This window comes from Pituophis catenifer, unplaced genomic scaffold (assembly GCF_029215685.1).
Source record: "Pituophis catenifer annectens isolate HBS135680 unplaced genomic scaffold, rPitCat1.0.hap2 SCAF_2, whole genome shotgun sequence".
NCBI classification, from domain to species: Eukaryota; Metazoa; Chordata; class Lepidosauria; order Squamata; family Colubridae; genus Pituophis; species Pituophis catenifer.
In genome coordinates this window covers 29686891-29703158 of record NW_027256882.1, presented here as the reverse complement: position 1 = coordinate 29703158, position 16268 = coordinate 29686891, and the positions used below count along the sequence as shown (strand labels likewise).

The following is a 16268-nucleotide window of genomic DNA, read 5'->3' as shown; positions in this document are numbered from 1 at the left end:
GAGAAAAATGTTATACATATTTAGAATTGAAATATGAATAGTAGTAAGAAATAAATGGGAAATCATGATTGTAAAAATGAAATGAATAATAATTGGAATATTTGTATTTGTATTTTTGAAATCTAGACAATAAGTTTTTCTTTTTTCTTTTTTAGAAATATGAATAAGTATAAACTGTAACAATTGAAATATGTTTAATGGTATATGGTGGTGAAAATAAAAAGGATTAAATTATAGCTTGGATAACAGCTAGAACATTTTTAAATTTAATTATGGAAATTGTAATGATTGAAATATTTTTAATTATATATTGTGATGAAAGTAGAAATGATTAAGTTGTGGTTTGGAAGATTATATGGGCAAAACTATGTGGGTTATTGGGAGAGTTTAAGATGTGGAAATGAGTAACATAAGAGGGGGAAATTATTTGGTTTATTGGTAAATATAATTAATTGATTTTTAAGAAATTGGATTGCATGGAAATAATTGGAATATTCATGTTCATATTGATTAATATACAAAAAAAGATAGTTATATAACTAATTGATTTATATTAAAATGTTGAATTTGTATTAAACAATTGTAATATTACATAATTAATCAATGTGAGGATGGATATAAAAATAGATGACAATGGGAAGGGGTATAATATAGAAGGGAAAAATTGAATTTGATTAAGATTAGAGATGAGGATGAAGGATAATTGGTTTTTTTAAAAAAATAGATGTGGAATAAATATGGCAAAAAGGAAATTTAGAAATTGTAAATTTAATTGAAATGACTAAACACTGCCAAATACTCTGTTCAAAGAAAATACATTGTATGTTTGTATGTGTGTTTGTCTAAAAAATAAAAAAAAACTTTTTTTTAAAAAAAAAACCCAAAAAAGTTAGGTGCGTCTTATACTCTGGTGCGTCTTATACTCCGAAAAATACGGTACATCCTCTTTCATTTCTATGGTTTTACTTTTCAGGGTATCATATATATCATCGCAACAGAACAGAAGAGAATAACAGAATTGGAAGGGACCTTGGAGGTCTTCTAATCCAGCCTCTGCTCAAGCAGGAGACCTTATACCATTTCGGAGAAGTGGCTATTACGTCTCTTCTGAAAGGTTTCCAGTGATGGAGCACCACAATGTCTGAAGGAAAGCCGTTCTGCTGGTTAACTCTTCTCACCATTAGGCTATAACAAGCAGCACAAAGTGACGAACAGGCAATAGGCAAAGTCAGTGCTAACGTGGTTAATCCCTCCACCGTTTATATACGTCAGCTCCACCCCCACAGCTCCATTATCCCTGGGACCCGCCTCTATAACCCCCCACCTCTTACATGGCGTCGAGTGATGACACAGCCCAGCGCGCAGGGCATACACACTGCAAACACCACACGCAGGCCTCGCCTCCCATCCAGCCCTGGCAGGCTTTGCGTGGCCCTGGATAAAGCAGGGCACCGCCTCAACATCAGCAGGTACTTTTCAAGCCATGGAGGCCTTGTGCCGCTGAGCTGGCGGCTCCCGGCAGCAGCATGTGAGTATAGCCATGCCTCCCAGCTGGCAGCTCCCGGCACGGTATGTAAGCCAGGCCCCCATGAACATCCATCACATCTGGCGGCTCTCGATATGGGGTGCGGCCAAGGTCTCTGTGCGATTGGCAGCCCCGGTGACCGGAAGGCTGACATTGCCCTTATCAATTGCTCCTAAGTTGCATTAACAGAGGGATACAATCAAGATCAAGTGAGGTACTAATACCACTCTATAAAGCCTTAGTAAAACCGCACCTACAGTACTGCATCCAGTTTTGGTCACCACACTATAAAAAAGATGTTGAGACTCTAGAAAAAGTGCAGAGGGGAGCAACCAGGATGCTTAGGGGACTGGAGACTAAAACATATGAAGAACGGTTACAGGAACTGGGCATGGCTAGTCTAGTGAAGAGAAGGACCAGGAGAGATATGATAGCAGTCTTCCAATATTTGACGGGCTGCTACAGAGCGGACGGGGTCAAGCTACTTTCCAAAGCCAGACAAGGAATAATGGATGGAAACTGAGCAAAGAGAGATTCAACCTAGAAATAAGGAGGAACTTTCTAACAGTGAAAACAATCAACTAATGGAACAGCTTGCCTTCGGACATTGTGGCAGCTTCATCACTTGAGACTTTCAAGAAAGGATTGGACATCCATTTGTCAGAAATGGTGTAAGGTCTCCTGCTTGAGTGGGGGGGGGGGTTGGATTAGATGACCTATAAGGTCCCTTCCAACTCTGTTAATCTGTTAAAAAGATTATTCATTAGTTGCCAATCTTCCCAGGACTGGACAGCCAAGAAAATTCACCCCAAGGCCAGACCATGCAATGGCCAGAGAAATTACTAAAAAAACAAAGAGTTATATCTCAGACTCTACAGGCTTCAGTTAGCATGTTAAATGTTAAGATTCATGACAGTGCAATTAGAAAAAGACTGAAGAAGTACAGTTCGTTTGGAAGGGTTGTGAGGAGAAACCCTCTTCTCTCTAAAAAGGTCGTAGAGGGCTGATGATTTGGGCTTGTTTTGCAGCCACAGCACCTGGACACTGTACTCTTTGAGTTGACCATGAACTCATCTATATACCAAAGTATTCTAGAGTCAAAAGTGAGGTCATCTGTCCAATAGGATTATGCAATAGGACAATGGACACAAAACACATCAGCAAATCTACAACAGAATGGCTGGAAAAGAAAAGAATCAAGGTGTTGCAATGGCAGTCAAAGTCCAGACCTCAACCCGACTGGCGGGACTTCAAGAGAGTTGTGCATAAAAAAACACCCACAAATCTCAATGAACTGAAGCAATGTTGTAAAGGAGAATGGGCCAAAATTCCTCCACAACGCTGCAAGAGATTGATAAAGTCATATAGAAAAGAATTACTTCTAGTTGTTGCTGCTAAAGGTGGTTCTCCAAATTATTAAATCATACTTTTTTTACACATGACTTCTCTGTTTTGGCTTTCTTTTTATAAAATAAAAGATGACCTGATGTAATATGTCATGTGTTGTTGTTCCTTTGTTGTTGTATTAACCTACTTTTAAGAACTTCTAAGGACCAATTGATTTTTACTATGTCCCAATATATATAATCATAAAAGTCAAGAAGAGTGTACTTTTTTTCACATGACTGTTTATCTGGAAGTCCTGGGGAGAGATTATGCATTTGGAGATATACATATTCAGAGAGAAATAATAGACCTACAATATGGAGAAAATCAATGTCTTTCAAGCCTGAAAAATTTCTCAATCATACCTTCTACGCTAATGTCAATTCTGACCGGGACACCTTCCGCACGGTCACTCACGCCCTCGTCACCTCCCGTCTGGACTACTGTAATGCTCTCTACATGGGGCTCCCCTTGAAGAGCACTTGGAGGTTCCAACTGGTCCAGAATGCGGCCGCACGGGTGGTTATGGGCACACCTCGTTACGCCCATGTAACACCTCTCCTGCGTGAGCTGCACTGGCTCCTGGTGGTCTTCCGAGTGCAATTCAAAGTGTTGGTCACCACCTTTAAAGTGCTCCATGGCATAGGACCAGGATATCTACGGGACCGCCTTCTGCCACCAACAGCCTCCCACCGACCAGTTCGCTCCCAGAGAGAGGGACGCCTCAGGGTGCCGTCGGCCAAGTTATGTCGGCTGGCAACACCCAGGAGGAGAGCCTTCTCTGTGGAAGCTCCTGCCTTCTGGAATGAATTGCCCCCGGATATTCGTAACATCTCTGACCTCTGGGTTTTTTGCTGTGCCCTCAAGACCCTACTGTTCCGACAAGCGGGGCTGTCAAATTGATTGAATTTAAATTGGGTCTTAATTTTGGGTTTTAAAATTCGGCCAAAACTATTTAATGATTTTAATTAATTTTAACTAGGATATTGTATATTTGTATATTTGTATTTTAATTCTGGCTGTACACTGCCCTGAGTCCTTCGGGAGAATGGGTGGTATATAAATAAAATTATGATTATGATTATGATTATTATTATTAATCAGGAATCTGATCAATTTGATGTTTGCTTATATGTTGAGATTCTAAGGCCAAAGTTCAGGCCTCAACAGTCTCCTGAGGCCATGGAAAGTTTCACAGGAAACCACTAGCTTGTCTGTTGCTTGACTATTTTTATAATTTCTATATTTCTATACTTTATCTGTCGTGTCCCAGCTGCCTCTTATGTAATGAAGCGAAAGCAAAGAAATGTATAAATATCTGCCTTTCACTATGCTCAGGGTTCCATCCTTCTTAGGAGGGACCCATCTTTATTCAGCTGAAGAAATGTGTTGGCTTATTAACACACACACTTGAACTCTCTTTGATTTTATTGAGACACACCTGACAATCTGCATGACACTAACTTGACAGATGTGGGGGCTTTAGCTGACCAAATGAGGCCTAAAGCCTCTGCAAGATTTGAAGCACCAGTTATGCCCATGGAAGCCACGAACTCCAAGTAAAGGTAGAAAATACTTTCCACAACCCCTTTGGTGACATCCCAATTGAAGTAGTCCTTACTTACTGACTGCAATTGTGTCACTAAGCATTTTATTTCCAGCTCCTTTCTCCTGGCTTGGAACCCGACTGGATTTTTCTTCCTACAATTTGTTTAGATTTTTTTTTTTTTAATTTGATTTATATGCCGCCCTTCTCCGGAGACTCAGGGCGGCTTACAATGCGTTAAGCAATAGCCTTCATTCTTTTGTATATTTTATACAAAGTCAGCTTATTGCCCCCACAAACTGGGTCCTCATTTCACCTACCTTAGAAAGGATGGAAGGCTGAGTCAACCTTGAGCCTTGGAGAGATTCGAACCAGCAGAAATTGCAGGCAGCTGTGTTAATAACAGGGTGCACTAAACCACTGTACTATTTTAACGTGTATGTATTATTTTCTGTCTCTAAGCCGCCCACAGTTATGTCATGGTAAGGTTGGTGGCCAATACATTTTATATTTGTTCCATCCAGAATAAATGGCTGCCCAATCTCCCCTCAAAACCCTCCAGTGACGGAGCAGCCACAACCTCTGGAGGGAAGCCATTCCCAAAGAACCAACCTCCACTTGAAAGAGGCTTTTTCAAGCTTCCCACCAGCAGAAATTGCAGCCACCAGTTCCACAGCCTGCAGCACCAGTGGGCTTCCATTTGGGGAGGGAGGGAACCTGCAGCAGCAGCAGCAGCTGAGAGGCTTCAGCCCAGTTGCTTCTCCGCTTCCAGCCCAAGTTGCTCCTGGACTCTCCTCCCACCTGCTGCCCTCAACTCACCTGCCAGCTGCTGCTTCGACCATGGAAACAGCACAAAAGCCGCTCTGCACACCAACTTCCTCCCATCAGTCATCCGGAAGAGGAAGTTCCTCTGCGCTTCTCCTCTCCTCCCATCCTTTCTAGCAATGCAGTACTCAATGGTTTAAAAACTCCTTTTTTTAAGCGCAATCAGGGATGGCACCATTGAATTGATGGCTTTCTAGGCACAGACGTTGCCTGACCGCCATCTAGCGACGGGAGGTGGAAAAACACGCCTGTCCATTCTCCACCAAGGCTTTTGGGAGATGTTTTCGACTCCTGGCAGCCGACCTTTGCAACTGAGCCAAGTGAAAAAGTGAAACGTGACGCTACTTAGCTTCGTATTTGGTGCCTTTGGGTCAGTCTTGATGCCTGGCCTTTCAGTTTCCTTGGCAAAGGTTTTTGGAAGTGGTTCCCTCCTTTTCCTGCTTCCTAGGCCTGCTTACTTCCTTCCATGTGGGGGTAGCTCCATTGAGGATTACACGTTGAGTATGATTTGTCAAGCAGTTAGAAACTCACTTTGTGGTGGTGTTGCCTATCCCACATTTTTCTAGGTTGGCAAGAAGTAGGTAGGTTGTGATCTACTTTATCAAATGCTTTACTGAAATCTAAGTATACTATGTCTATAGCATTTCTCTGGTTCACTAATTTAGTCCCTTTGTCAAAGAATGAAATAAAGTTTGTTTGGCATGATCTGTTTTTGATCAACCCATGTTGGCTACTGGTTATAACTTGTTTGCTTCTGGGTGTTCACAGATTTGTTGCCTGGATATGTTTTCCAAGATGTTACCAGGTATTAATGTCAGGCTGATCTGTCTGTAATTTCCTGGACGAGTTTATTTTACCTGTTTTGAAGATGGGAACCACATCAGCTCTTTTCCAGTCCTCAGTTACAGGTAATCCTGAATTTACCACCACAATTGAGTCCAAAATTTATGTTCTTAAGTGAGGAATTTGTTAGTGAGTTTTGCCCCATTGTACTACTTTTCTTGCCTCATTTGTTAAGTGAATCCTTGCTATTGTTAAATTAGTAATACGATTATAGCACAGTCGTTAAGTGAATCTGATTTCCCAATTGACTTTGCTTGTCAGTAGGTCACAAAAGAAGATCACATGACTCTGGAACACTGCAACAGTCATAAATGTGAATCAGTTGTCGAACATCCGAATGTAAATGACATGACCATGGGGATGCTACCGTGTTTTCCTGAAAATAAGACCCTATCTTATATTTTTTTGCACCCCGAAATAGGGGCTTGGCCTTGTTTTTGGGGGTGGGGTCTTATTTTCAGGGTGCAGGAGGCCCAGGTCGGCCTGAGCACTCACAGCAGGGGGTCCGGCAGAGAGAGGGTCCTTCTGCGTGCCGCCATCAAGCCCCTCCCCTCCTGCAAGTGTGTGTGGAACATGAGCAGCCTGAAGGCGCCAAGCCGCGGGAGCACTTGTGTCCCTTTGCTCACGTGCCTCCCAGGCCTCACCACATCGATGTGGCTGACTATCCATCAGGGCTGCGGCTCCCTTTGCCCATCATCGCCTCTCTGCCCCGGCTGCCCACAAAGCAGGGGTTTCCAGCTGGGGTTTTGAAGCTGCAGGGGCAGAGTTTAGAGGAAAGAAAGAAAGACTTCTGCTGCTTTCTTTGCGTGCAACCAGCCAGCAGAAGCAACAGAAGTCTTTCTTTCTCTCACACAAACTCCGCTTCTGTGGCTTCCAAACTCCAGCCAGGGCAGTGGCTGCTCTGGGAGTGTGCTTCCCGTTCTATGGTGATAGTCACTGGAGGCCTCCCCTTTCCCCCTGCTCTTCTCCGCTCCAATCACCCCGTGGTCCCTCCACCCAAGCAGTGACTGATTGGAGTGGCTGCAAGCAAGCCCAGGAAGCCCCTTCGCCTTGGGAGTCACCGGACAGGACGGCAACCAGGCCGGACTCTTCCTGGGGAGGGGAGCTTTGTGGGACCCTTGCCCACCCTCCCTTCTTCCTGCAGGCCCTGGTTACTCTTCTCTGGTGCCTGGCAGTGAGACGCCAGGCAGCTACGCCAAGAGCAGCCCCAACAAATGCAGCTTGGCTGGCCTGGCCATGGGCAGCACTCCGTGCCCGTGGTTGAGCTTGACCCTCAGTGGGCCAGCCAGAGCCTTCACAGGCGGCAGCAGCAGCAGCAGCAGCAGCAACACCTGCAGTGCCTCAGCCACCGCTGGTGAGAGACCTGCACCCAGCTACGGGACGCCCCAGGCCTTTTAGGTGTTGTAGTTCTCCGTGACTCTGCGCCCCACCATTTAGCCAATGCCCCACCCCCAACAGAAATGTGCATGCTGACTTCTGCCCCCCGCACATGGAGAATTCTCTGCTGCCACCGCCCGCATTGCCAAGGAAGCCCCGGGGCGGTGATGCTGGTGCTGGTGCTGCTGTGACAGGCGCTCAGTAGCATGGGCTATCTGGACGCGGCGCCTGGGTGAATGTGGGCGGGCCGCCTCTATGGCGCAGGAGCAGGCGCTTGGTGTACGGTCAGTGCTGGGGCGGCAGGGGGGGCACATGAGTTCACAGGGATGTGGCTGTCTTGGGAGGGTTGGGGGTGAGGGACCTGTGTGTATGTGGGTGTGAGAGAGAGGGTGGGGTGGGGTGGAGAGAACATTGCTGCCAGCCCTGGATAAGTCTCCGAGGTTGGATTGTAGATCTCTCTCTCTCTCTCTCTGTCTCTCTCTCTTTCTCTCTCTCTCTCTCACACACACACTGTTCTTTCTTTGCGATCAGAGCACAGACACCCCTCCAGGATTGCAAGGCTGAAGGCTCCGGATGGAGCATTTTGGAGATGTGTGTCTGTGCTGTGATCCCAAGTAAAGAACAATCGGCAGGAAAAGGTGGAGGAGCCTGGCTGCTGGGGAGGTGCTCTGGAGATCTGGGTTGCTCAGCTGATCAGCGGGCAGCAATTAAGGGGCTGAACCTCCATGAGGTGACCGGGGAAGGGAAGGACTGCCTCCTGCTTGCCACCCCCAAACCTTCACTGGGGCTTATTTTGGGGGGAGGGTGTATATTTAGCCTTGATAAGGTTTCCGGCACCAAGAAAGCAGCCCTGAGAGGCTGCATGTGGCCTGTTGGGCCTTCTTTCCTGTCACCAAAGTGCTTGAGGATTGCGACTCTTTAGGCTTCGGCAGCCCTTTTCAAAAATTCTTTGCCTGTAGGAATAGGGTTTCGTAGGGACACGCCTGCTCCTCCCAAGCTCTGCTGCTGCCAACAAAAGCGTTTTGCATATTGCTGCCAAAGCCTACATGAAGGCAATCTCCCTGCAAGCTTTGGCAAGGAAACAGCAAATGGAGGGAAAGCCTGAAGGAATGTCTCAATTTGCAGAGAATAAATAGAGGCCTAAAGGGCGAGATCATATGAGATCAGTAGCACAAACTCCCATGCTACTTATCTCACATGATCTCGCAGTATTTTTGTAACTTCAAATGTTGGCTAAGGGAACGCTTGTAACCCAGGGATTACCTGTATTTTAATTTGCATTCGTAACCTGTCATTTACTGTTCTGTTTTTGGTAAGTTGAGTCATGTTTTTTTTTTCGGAAAAAACACATACAAGTTTCTTCTTTCTACTTTTTTCCTACTTCTTATACTCCTGTGAATTAGGGCGATGTCTGTCTGAGTCTCTTCTGCATAGGATCCACACGCTGCTTACTTGAGAGATGTTTTTTTAAAAAAATTGTACATGGTGGAACCGTCTTGACGATATCTCTGCTTTATAAACTATAACATAAGTCACTTATGTATTCAATATACATTACTACTAACTAATTATATACACATACTTAACCTCTTATACACACTTACACTTACATACTATATTACATATGTTGCCTTTTGTTTCAATCTATGCCTCCTTGTTCTTACTCGTTCCAAATTCTATTCCTTAAGTCTAACCATTGATAAACCTATTCCAAATCTCATAGTATTCTGTCTCTCCTTTATTTTTCAGTTCTAGCTTCAGTATATCACATTCTGCACAGTCAAGTATTTTCTTTATTATTTCCCTTTCTTTAAGTATGTTTTCACTCTTCCACTGTTGCGGATAAACTATTCTCGCCGCTGTTATGATATGTAATATTATAGAATTCTTTATTGGCCAATGACACAAAAGGATTTTGTCTTGGTGCAGCCATCAAAGAAAGGGACTGAATCACTTGGCATTAAATTCACAGATTTAAACTGAACAGTGGGGACAGAGAATTAATTGATACAGAACATTTCTATCCCCAGCATTCTAAAATTAATAGGGTTATCAGTGCATGTAACATAGATGTTTGTGCGAATAAGATTACCAACCTTGCTGTCAAGCAAAACCAAGAATTTAATAGTGAGTGACATACCATGTGCACTAATAAGACAGGTGGCAAGAAAATAGGGGCAGTCAGGAACAACACAGATTACGTAGATAGTAAACACAGGGTCAATCAAAATGGACTCAAATGTCTATACATCAATGCACAGAGTATGAGGAATAAACAGAGTGAATTGGAAATTCAAGTAAATGAAAGCAGATATGATATTGCTGCCATTACAAAAGCGTTGTGGATATGAAACCAACAAATGGAATATACAGCTAGAGGTATTTAAATATTTAAAAGAAATAGACCAAATAAAAGAGGAAGTGGAGTTGCACTATATATAAGAAATAACTACATTTCTACAGAAATAGAGCACAACAATGATGAAAATTATCTTGAATGCATTTGGGTCAATATTAAAGGGGAAAAAATGGCATTGCCGTAGACTATAGGCCACCCAACCAAACAGAGGAAATAGATGAACTTTTTGCTAGTCAGCTAACTCAGGTATGTAGGAAGCACATCCCAATAGTAATGGGGGAGTTTAACTATCCTGACATCGACTGGGAGACAAAGTCTGCGCCAAGTGGAAGATCCAACAGGTTCCTAACAAACCTAGCAGACAACTTTGTTTCCCAAAAAGTAGAGAAGGGAACAAGGGTATCATCCATATTGGACTTAATTGTCATGAACAGAGATGAAATAATGGAAGGTGTTGAAGCTACAGGAACCTTGGGGGTAAGTGATCATGCAATATTGGAATTCAAGATTATGCAAGCACAAGTAGTAGAACAAAGTCAAACTAGAGTCTTGGACTTTAAGAGAGTTAATTTCAATAAACTTAGAGCTTGGGAAGGAATCCATGGATGAGAATCTTCAAGGGGAAAACAACTCAAGAAGCTTGGGAAATTTTGAAAAGTGAGATTATAAAAGCCCAGTCTAGCCCAATACCAATGAAGAAGAAAAATAACAGCTCTCAAAAGAAACTAGCATGGCTGCACAAAGCATAGACGCAATTTACATAGACCTCCGTAAAACTTTTGATTCAGTGGTACATGACAAATTACTTCTAAAAATGAGCCTGGATAGCTCAACAGACAGAGCTCTCTAATTTAACACCGGGTGTCTGCAATTAAAGTAAGATCGAATCTCGCCAGGCTCAAGGTTGACTCAGCCTTCCATCCTTTCTAAGGTAGGTAAATTGAGGACCCAGTTTGAGGGGGCAATAAGCTGACTTTGTATAAGTATACAAAAAGTATGAAGGGTATTGCTTAACGCACTAAGCTGCCCTGAGTCTCCGGAGAAGGGCGGCATATAAATCAAATTTTAAAAAAAACAAAACCTAAAATCTTATGCATTTCTGGACTCCTACATAAATGGATAGCTTCCTTCCTGTCAAACAGACAACAAGTGGTCAAAATAGGAAGCACTCTATTAAATCCTGTACCTGTTAACAGTGGTGTTCCTCAATGCAGTGATTTAGGTACAACACTCTTTATACTTTACATAAATGACCTTTTGATCATATTAAAAGCAACTGTGTTTTCTTCGCTGCTGATGTTAAACTATTCAAGACCACCGACAATGCAACTACCCTTCAAAAAGACCTTGACTATGTGTCAGATTGGTCTAACAAGTGGCAACTTCAAATCTCAACCAATAAATGCTCTGTCTTGCACATTGGCAAAAAAAATCAAAACATAAAATAGAAATTAGATGGACATAGAAAAGAAAAAAAGAAAACAATTGGTCCTTTGTTGGGAGAAAGTGGCAAGAAGGTGAGAAAGCAGTACTACTTAACTCGTTTTTTGCATCTGTCTTTACACAAAAGGAAAAAACAGTCCAACCTATCAAAAACAGCACCGCAAAAAAACAGATTAGGAACACAAGTTAAAATAGGGGGAAAAATGGTAAGTGAACACCTGTCTACCCTAGATGAGTTCAAATCACCAGGATCGGATGGATTACACCCCAAGGTTCTGAAGGAACTGGCAGACGAGATCTCAGAACACTGAACTATATCTTTCAAAGATCCTGGAGCACAGGATTTTCCAGCCAGAGGACTGGAAAAGAGCTGATGTAGTTCCCATCTTCAAAAAAGGAGAAAAAAAAATAGATCCAGGAAACTATCAGCCTGACCTCAATACAAGGGAAGATTCTGGAAAAGATAATCAAGCAATGAATCAGCGAACACCTAGAAGCAAATAAAGTAATAATCAAAAGCCAACATGGCTTTGTGAAAAACAGATCATGCCAGGAGGGCGGAGCTGACGTCACGACGGGATGATGGAAGGTTTCGGAGCTCCGAGACCGCCGTCGATATCTTCACCACTGGACGGTCCAAATCGGACCCCACTGTCCCGTAGAGACAGTGATAGAGGAGGGCACATCCTGCCGATCCCAGGGACACCGCAAAGTCCCTGGTTGATCCAGGAGAAGCCTTTTTCCAGCGATGAAGAGGCAGCCATTAATCTGCTGAAGTTGGGAGAGCTCCGGAACGGAAGAGAACGAAAGAGAAAGTGTGACAACTTGGTGAGAGATTTTTTAATTAGACTTTAAGAACATCCTGATGTGAAAAGATAATTAAAATTGAAAATAGAAGTTAAGCGGCGGAATTGAGCCTGAACTTAAGTTAGTTTTCCTGCAATATAATTTATTTCTATTTCTGCATGCTTGTGGAGAGTTTTACTTTTTAAATTTGACTGGACTGGATCAGAAGGGAGATTTTCTTTTTTACCTGTTTAACCACTAAATTCCTGATCCCTTTTGTTTTTATAAGATTTTGGAATAGTTTTGTTACTTTCCCCTTTGGTTAAACTTTAACTTTTATTTTTCCCCTCACTTCTTTGGAGATAGAGGGAGAGTGGAAGAAGCAAGAAATACTGCCATCTAGTGGACTGAAACATTATATCTTTTCTTTTTTCCTTTTTTTTCACTGATGAATGTAGCAACTGTGTTATAATTCAAGGTCATTGAGCCAGTTTATAGATATAACTTAGAAGATCATCAAAGAGTGTCTACAGGATTGTTTATTCAGGTGCTCTTTGGAGAAACCAACTGTTGACAGACGGTTAAAACTTGAAAGGAGAAGATAACAGCGACTCTGGAAAGAGAGCTGTAAAATTGAGTGAGATATATAAAAGAGCTTTTGAATACTACACAGTTGTGGACTTTTATATTAGATAGAAAGCTTTCTCTTTTTTTAAATTCTTTTGCGTGAGTGTTCCTTTTTATTATTCCACTTCTCCCCTTTCTAACTATTTAGAATTCAATGGTGAAATTCAATGGTGAAAAAAGTAAGGTTCTACATTTAGGAAGAAAAACAAAATGCACAGGTACAATATATGTGGTACCTCGCTCAACAGTAGTAACTGTGAGAGGGATCTTGGACTCCTAGTGGACAACCATTTAAATATGAGCCAGCAGTGTGCATCAGCTGCCAAAAAAGCCAACACAGTTCTAGGCTGCATAAACAGAGGGATAGAATCAAGATCACGTGAAGTGTTAATACCACTTTATAATGTCTTGGTAAGGCCACACTTGGAATACTGCATTCAGTTTTGGTTGCCACGATGTAAAAAAGATGTGGAGACTCTAGAAAGAGTGCAGAGAAGAGCAACAAAGATGATGAGGGGACTGGAGGCTAAAACATATGAAGAACGGTTGCAGGAACTGGGTATGTCTAGTTTAATGAAAAGAAGGACTACGGGAGACGTGATAGCAGTGTTCCAATATCTCAGGGGCTGCCACAAAGAAGAGGGAGTCAAACTATTCTCCAAAGCACCTTAGGGTACAACAAGAAGCAATGGGTGGAAACTAATCAAGGAGAGAAGCAACTTAGAACTAAGGAGAAATTTCCTGATAGAACAATTAATCAGTGAAACTACTTGCCTCCAGAAGTTGTGAATGCTCCAACATTGGAAGATTTTAAGAAAATGTTGGATAACCATTTGTCTGACGTGGTGTAGGGTTTCCTGCCTATCGAGGGAGTTGGAGTAGAAGACCTCCAATGTCCCTTCCAACTCTGTTATTCTATTTTATTAAGTTGTTTAGGAGTCTAGTGGTCCACTTCAATAAACTCAGTTTTGCAGCAATTCTTCTCAGCCCCAAGGAGCCTATAATCCACAAGTCTCAGTCTCTCTTTCTCTCTCTCCCTCTTCCCTCTCTCTCCGTCTATCTCTGTCTCTCCTTCCCTCCACTATTTGATTCCCTCCGGAGAAATTAAGATTTCAAGTACAACTAAAGTTTAGCTCTCAGGTATGTTCAGAGACTTTTACCTGTTATATCGTGTTACAAGAGCAAATAGGGGTGGGGAAGAGAAACCAGGACATGGAATGCTTGATGGGTACAGAGATAAGACTGGCTCCTGAGGCATCTTCTGCAGAATCACCGTCAACCCCGGCAGTGCCCGGGATAGCTCGCTGAATTAACAAGACAGCAGAAAAATACATTTATCTGAAATTTAAATCATAGGGCACATAACAAGAAAATGTGTCAGGGAGAATACATACCTCTGTTATGACCTATCACCACTTAATTTCAATGTGAGGAATTTCAATCACTCACAACCTGACTTCTCCCTGGTGGCACTGGATTTTTTAAACAGCACAACTAATAGTCAGGAATGATGGGAGTCTAGTGCAGTAGCCACTGGAGGGCCATCACATCCTTATTACTGAACTACAATTTTTACCACAACCCCTGAATCTGTCTTCCTTCCTATCATCCTTCCTTCCCTTCCTCAGTCTCTGTCTCTCTCTCTCACTGTCCGGAGGCAGGGGAAGGAACCCCTGAACTGGTGCTAGATGGTGGGAATCTGACATCCAGAGGCTGATGAGCCGTACAATGATCAACTGGTCGGCAGAGACCCAAAGACCACCTGGCTGGCGGGGAGGCAAGGCATCACAAGACAGGCAGCCTGTAGTATCTGCAGGACAAGTGACTGACATCTGGGAGGCAAAAACGAGCCAACGGTGCTGTTGTCAGGGGAGAGTGGGGCAGGGTCACATTGTGGCTCCACGTCATAATGGGCTCCAGGAGGAGGAGACCCTGTCTCCCCCATTGTGAAACACGCCCTCCCCTGCCCACCCTCCCCCATCGCCCTTTGCGGTTTCCATACCCCCGCGGGTTGAAAGATAAGGGCGATGGCTAGAGGACGGGCGATGCAGGTGACACAGCCAGCCACGCAAGGAATGGCTGATAGGGATGGGGCTAAGGGCAGGGCGGAATCCCACCACTGCCCAATACATTGCTTCAGCAGACCATATCCTTTCCACAGGCTGTGGGACCCGTGTACTAAAAGGTCAGGTCCTGTCCTTAGATTTTGGGTGGGGAAATGTAAATTTTCATCCCATCAATTGGCATTCTAGGTGTTTTGTTTGTGAATAGGCTGGCCTAGATTTCTTAATGGTCACAAAATATCCATCTCTAAAAACTTCAGGCATCTGCTGGAAACTGTTGTGGCTGCTTTCTACCTTTGTTAGTATTTTTTTCTCCATTTCTCCTTTGGGGAAATATAATATTCTGCCTCTTAATATCCCCCCAAATATTTCATTCTTTGGGTGGAGGGGTGTGTCTGTCGTGATTACTCCATACAATACACTCACACTTTTTGATCTAACTTTAAAGCAAGGGGAGGATGTTAATTGATGAAATGATCCCAAGAGCTTCAGCGGCATTAAAGGACAGGGTTTCGGTTGGAGGCTTTTAAGAAGAGACTGGACAGTCTCTTGTCTGAAATGGATTAGGGTCTCCTGTCTTGATCGGTGGGTTGGACTAGACCACCTCTAAGGTCGCTTCCAACTCTGATACTTTATGTAAATACAGGTAGTCCTTGACTTACAACTGCAATTGAGCCCAAAATTTCACTGTTGCTAAGGGAGACATCTGTTATGTGAGTTTTGTCCCATTTTGCAACTTTTCTTGCCACAGTTGTTAAGTGAATCACTGAAGTTGTTAAATTAGTCACACAGTTGTTAAGCGAATCTGGCTTCCCTGTTGACTTTGTTAGTCAGAAGGTGACAAAAGAGGATCACATGAGTCTGGGACACTGCAACCATCATACTTATGGGTGTTTTGCTAAGCACCTGAATTTTGAACATGTGACCATGGGGTTGCTGCAGTGGTTGTGTGAAAAACAGTCAAGCGAATCACAGTGAAGCCACCCTCATATGAAGGAGAACCAGTTTTAAAGCACGTACCACAAATGGAATAAAATCTGGGGAGAAAAGGAAAATGTAGCAACTGACATGTTTCAATTTAATTGCTTCTTTTGGCTTTTGAACCATGAAGGTCACCTGCAGGGCAGAACAGCCTTTACATCTGAAATTTTACATTGCTTTTCTCACTGCCCTAAACTCCCCCAATATATTTGCTATTCATATGGTTTCTTCCACTTGCGTGCCTCATTCTTGACACAATCTGAACAGACATGCTTGGTGCACTGAATTTCTGGAACTGTAATCGTGTTTCCCCAAAAATAAGCCCGTCTTATAATTTTTTGAATCCTGAAATAAGTGCTTGGACTTATTGCCATGCGCTCAAAAGCACAATTGGACTTATTATCAGGGGATGTCTTATTTTGGGGGAAACAGGGTAGAAAAAGAAGAACGTTGAAAAAAATGTCTCTTCTCCGCTTGTTTTTTCCTTATATGAAGAAGTACAATCTC

The 16268-nt window shown here is 43.1% G+C and overlaps 1 protein-coding gene across 1 annotated transcript in view; it reads left to right on the top strand.

Moving 5' to 3' along the window:
• LOC139310059 (uncharacterized) overlaps positions 1-16268 on the top strand; it is a 649177-nt gene that overhangs the window by 424562 nt on the left and 208347 nt on the right.